Here is a 6,086-nt window from a genome sequence, read left to right as displayed (position 1 = left end):
GATTTCTTGTAGTAAATGTATGCTAGATTGCATCAAGACCATAATTAGTTCCGTATACATAGGCAGTAAAATCTGCCAAAAGCTGCCAAGGGATGGCTACCCTTGTATATAGCCATAAGCTGCTCGCCCACATGTGAGTGAGCAGTGCTGGGGCAGAACATACCTTGGAGTGGAGAGACCTAGGATGGCCGGACGGTCCACATGTCACCCCGACGCGCGTTTCAGAGGAAATCTCCTTCGTCAGGGGGCGTATGGACTATTATACCAGGATGTTTAAATACCGCCGGACCGGAAGTGTCCGTGTCGCAGACTGGAAGTGACGCGGGTGTAGTCATGGAGCCGGGAACGCCGGACGGCTGCTGCGTCATGGGGGGAGGGGGGCCTCACAGGTGAGCCAGCCCCACACCACATGGAGACGCCGAGAGCCGACCAGCGCATCGGGACATGGCTCACCCGCGTGCAAAGTCCGCGACACGTCAGCTCCGCTATCACAGAATACTAAAGGAATTGTCATAAACATCTTGCAGTGTTATCCATTGCAGAGCGGAATCTGCTATATCCCAAGAGCCAAATGCATAGATGCAAGTGTTATGGTATAGTATATTGCCATAATAATATCAAAGCCTCATGAAATATACATTCAAACATGATGACAAATCAGATAAATAACATTACCATTATGCTATCAAAGCCACGTAGCATGTATATTCTAATGTGATGACAAATCAAATAAATGACACTATCATTACATCATCAGAGCCTCTTTTCATGTATATTCAAATGATGACAAATCAAGTAAACAACAGCATAGTGCTATAAAATATTTAAACATCCTGGTATAATAGTCCGTAGGCCCCCTGACGAAGGAGATTTCCTCCGAAACGCACGTCGGGGTGACAAGTGGACCGCCCGGCCATCCTAGGTCTCTCCACTCCAAGGTATGTTCTGCCCCACACTCACATGCTTGGCTACTATTTTGCCAATTGTGGAGTTGGTAATTAAATCAATTTTTACTCTTAGAGTTTTGTGCATATAATGATATATATGGCCAGGGCCAGGCCACGTGTCTTCTTGCACTGTTGCACTTTTGTTATTTCTGTACACATGTTCCCCACTATCCGTCCTGTATAATTCCCTCAATAAAGTATCTAATTTTAACCTTTGACAATTGGATCCATTGGTCGTAATTTATGTGGTTTCCACATCCTCTTGCTAATGAACACACAGGGCAAAAACAATCAAAACACATGCAGCACACATCTTAACCACTCAGCTCCAGTATCAAAATACAAAGAATACATACTTTACGGTATATTGAGGATTCTTCAAGGCTTGTGACTAATCACATAACCTGAAACGTCCTCCATTTAGCCAGGATCTGCAGTATCCATGAAGCTTTGAAGAGGTTCAGATCCTGGTAATCTGCGCTCAGACTCATCAGTGTCAGACAGGATGAGAGTTCTCTCAGTGATCAGCAAGGACATTGTCAGCATTCTCTTTAATCCAGGGAATCTACCTAAACGGGTTAGCCTAGATCCTTAGTTGGAAAACATAACAGAAGACTTAATTCTTCAGCATACCAAGACATTTTGGACAACTGTATGAATACAACTTTGAGAATACATTTTTAGGGAGGCTATGTTCTGTTCCAGCATGGCTATATTCTTTGTGTACTGGGGCAGTCTATGAAGGCATAGATGGACAGGTTTGGCATGGAAGAACTTGACCAGCCACGGACCTCAAGTCCATCAAACATCTCTGGGATCCAGTAAAACAGAGATTGCGAGGCAAGGCCTCTCATCCAACATCTGTTTCTGGCCTCACAAACGCCCTTCTGGACAAATGGGAAAAAAACGGATTACTTACCGGTAATACTCTTTTGTAGAGTCCATGACAGCACCCACTGAGAGAGGGGATCCGCCCCCAGAACAGGAAACCTACAGAGAGATAAATGGGGCGGTCCCCCTCGCTCCCTCAGTTCGTGTTACCGAGAACAACGGAGGAACCGCCATACATGTTTTAGTCAATTTGTTTGGGCGATTCATCTATCTTACCCCTATGTAGCTTTTTTATGTTTACTAAGTTTAATCACATATCTAACTTAACTCAATCTCCACCACCGAGGAGACCCATGTGTGAAAAATTCTTACGGGAGGGAAGTGAGCGGGTGCTGTCGTGGACTCTACAAAAGAGTATTACCGGTAAGTAATCCGGTTTTTCCTCTTCGCCACGACAGCACCCACTGAGAGATTTTCAGAGATAATCACTTGGGAGGGCACACCGTGTTAAGGACTGATCTACCAAAGGTTAGATCCTCGGTAGAGGACAAATCTAGTCTATAGTGACTATAGAAGGTAGATGGAGAAGACCAGGTTGCAGCCTTACATATTTGTTCAATCGGGACATTTGTTCTCTCGGCCCAGGAGGATGATATGGCTCTAGTAGAGTGCGCCTTAATCCCCAGTGGAGGGTCTTCTCCTTTTGTCAAGTATGCCATTGTGATCGCATCTCTAATCCATCTGGATATCGTGCCTGATGTAATCGCAGACCCCTTCCTGTTGCCCTGGAAGGAGACAAAAAGAGACCTACTCTGCCTCCAGGGACTGGTCCTATCTAGGTAGGCTAGCACTGCTCTTTTCACATCTAAAGTGTGATATTTCACCTCGTCTTGTGTTGACGGGTTCTCATAGAAGGAAGGTAGGTATATCTCCTGAGATCTATGGAATTTCGTTGCCCGTTTTGGAAGGTAGGACGGGTCTGTCTTTAAAATCAGACTGTCTCGTGTTATTGACAGGAATGGAGGGTCCACTGACAGAGCATGAAGGTCACTCTCTCTTCTAGCCGATACTAAGGCTACTAGCGTGGCAGTTTTTAAAGAGAGGCTTTTTATTGATGCTGTGTTTATGGGCTCAAATGGTGCCTGAGTGAAAGCATCCAAAACCAGAGTAAGGTTCCATGCTGGTAGCTGAGGAATATGCACCGGTTCCGAGCGTTGACAAGCCGAGATGAAACGGGTCACCCATCTATTTGCTGCCACGTTATAGTTAAATAGGGCTCCTAGGGCTGACACATGGACCTTTAGAGTGCTAACCGAGAGCCTTGATTCTCGGCCTCTCTGCAGAAATTCTAGAATGGCCGTAATAGGTACTTCCCCGGCTAGTTTTGCTGGGTGAAAGGCCAGGAACTTTCTCCACACTTTAGCATATATTTTCGTTGTGGATTCCTTCCTACTTTGCAGCAGGGTATTGATTAGGTTCTTTGAAAAACCTTTCTGCCTTAGTAGCTCCCTTTCAAATTCCAGGCTGCTAGGTGCAGGGCTTTGGCCTGTGGATGGTAGCAGGGTCCCTGCGAGAGAAGATTCTGGTGCAGCGGCAGGATCCACGGGTCGGTTACTGACATGGCTCTCAGACATGAAAACCACGGCCTCTTGGGCCAAAACGGGGCTATCAAGATGACCCTCGCCCTCTCCTGCCTTATCTTCCTGACTACTGTTGGTAGTAGAACCATTGGAGGGAAGGCATAGGCTAGCTGGAATGTCCAGGGTGCTTGGAGGGCATCTAGAATGTCCGGGTTGTCTGACTTGTAGAGTGAAGCAAACCTTCTTACGCGCCTGTTGGCTCTGGTCTGCCCCATTCTGACGCTATCATTTCGAAGACGTGCCTGCTGAGGACCCACTCGCCCTGATATAGGGCTTGGCGACTGAGATAGTCTGCTCGGGAGTTGTCTACTCCTCTTATATGGAGTGCTGACAAGGAGAGAAGATGTACCTCGGCTATTTCCAGGATCTTTCCCGCAATAGACATCAGTGGCACTGACCGCGTGCCTCCTTGTCGGTTTATATAGGCCACTGCGGTGGTATTGTCTGTCTGGATTCTTACGTGGGCGCCCCTTAACTGCGGGAGAAAATGAGATATCGCATAGAAAATTGCTGTTAGCTCCTTTACATTAGAGGAGGACTCTATTTCATCATTACGCCACCAGCCTTGTACCATGTGCTCCTCTAGGTGGGCCCCCCAACCTAAGGGGCTTGCATCCGTGGTGAGTATTTTGGAGGGAGTCACCCACCATTGCACCCCCTTCGATAAATTGGAAGGATTTAACCACCATTTTAGGGATTCAACCACCTCGGGCGATAGGGACATCTTCCCCTCTAACCGCCCCTGCAGTCTGTTTCCTGCAGAATAGCCCACTGTAGTTCCCTGGAGTGGAACTGGGCCCATTGCACCGCTGGAATGCATGATATCAAGGACTCCAGCAAGGACATACCCTGTCTCAAAGATATTACCGGTTTCCCTGTAATATTCCGTATTTTATTGGTTATGGATATCACTTTGGCGTGCGGCAGAAAACACTCCTCAGCCACGGAGTCTACTTGCAGGCCTAGAAACCTCTGACAGGTTACTGGTTCTAGCCTGGATTTCTCCCAGTTAATTAGCCAGCCTAGTGTTTTTAGGGATGAGACAATCTTAGTTATTCTGGCTTCACACTGTGAAACAGACTTTCCTACTATGAGTAGGTCGTCCAAGTAAGGGACCACTAGGGTGTCATTCAGCCTTACATACGACATCACCTCCAGCATCAATTTTGTAAATACCCGAGGAGCCATGGATAGCCCGAATGGCATTGCCGCAAACTGGAAATGCTGAATCCGACCTCTGAACCAGACTGCTACCCGCAGGAACCTCTGGTGCCCCCGATATATGGGGAGATGGTAATAGGCGTCCTTTAGGTCCAAGACTGCCATATAACACCTGAGGAACAAAAGTTTTATTGCAGACTTTATCGACTCCATCTTAAACGACCTCAGCTTTAAGAAGGTATTAAGCTTCTTTAAATTTATTATGGTCCTAAAAGAGCCATCTGGTTTTGGGACTAAAAATAGAGAATAAAAGCCCATTCCTATTTCATCCCGTGGGACCTCTACCAGGACCTGTTTAGTTAGCAGTACTGCAATCTCCATCTCCAGTGCTTCCTGCTGTGTCCCGGACTTCATAGAAGTCAATAGGAAGGAGTTCGGTGGATGCCGAACAAATTCTAATTTTAGGCCTGATGATACAATATCTATGGCCCATGGGTTTGATGTCACCTTCTCCCATTGGCGGCTGAACTTTAATAGCCTGCCACCTACCGGTGTAATGGTTCTATCGAGATCTGTCTCCCCTGAAGGGACGTTTCCCGAATAGGTTGCCCCTTTGTTTGGGGTCTTTATTTCCCCAACGGTCCTGGGGCCTAAAGTCCTTCTTTTTACCAAATGACGGCTTCCTGTAGGCCCTCCTGTTGAACGGAACATACGGGTTAGGAAAACCCTTCTTCCTCTCCCCCGCTTTTGTCAAAATCTCATCCAGTTCCGTGCCAAACAGGTACTTACCCTGGCAGGGTATAGCATACAATCTAGTTTTTGTTTGTGTGTCTCCTTTCCACCCCTTCAACCATAAGGACCTCCTGCCTGCATTGGTCAGTCCTGCCGCTCTAGCCGATAACCGGAGGGAGTCTGCGGAGGAGTCGGAGAGGAAGGCCGCTGCTCCCTTAATGAGGGCCATAGAGGAAAGGAGTCTGTTCCTAGTTACTCCATTCTTAATATTATCCTCTAAGTCATTCAGCCACACCAACATTGATCTTGCCGTGCACCTGGCTGCTATTGCGGGCTTAAAGGCTGCCGTGCATGCTTCCCAGGATCTTTTAAGGAATGTATCGGTTTTACGATCCAAAGAATCAGCCAAAGTTCCCGAATCCTCTACCGGTAAGGAGGATCTACGAGAGGTAGAGGCCACTGCCGCATCCACCTTGGGGGCTCTTGACCAGGCTGTTAAGTCCTCATCGTCAAAGGGATACTTACGCTTTGACGTTAAGGGGAGGAAGGTTCTCTGACCCTGTTTCTCCCACTCCCTTTTCACTAGCTCTTTTACAGCTGGGACCACTGGGAATGCCCGGACCTTTCTACGGGAAATGCCCGCAAACATTATGTCCTGAGGGGTCTTGGGGTCCTTACTCTCTGGCAACCCCATAGTATTCCGGACAGACTTCACTAAATTACTGACACTGTCCGTGGGGAAGCACGTCTGGTCCTCGTCCTCTGAGGAAAGGTA

The sequence above is a fragment of the Dendrobates tinctorius genome, unplaced genomic scaffold, assembly GCF_039654945.1.
Source record: "Dendrobates tinctorius isolate UK_male_01 unplaced genomic scaffold, ASM3965494v1 ptg000161l, whole genome shotgun sequence".
Taxonomy (NCBI): Eukaryota; Metazoa; Chordata; class Amphibia; order Anura; family Dendrobatidae; genus Dendrobates; species Dendrobates tinctorius.
Note: the sequence above shows the minus strand (reverse complement) of the source record.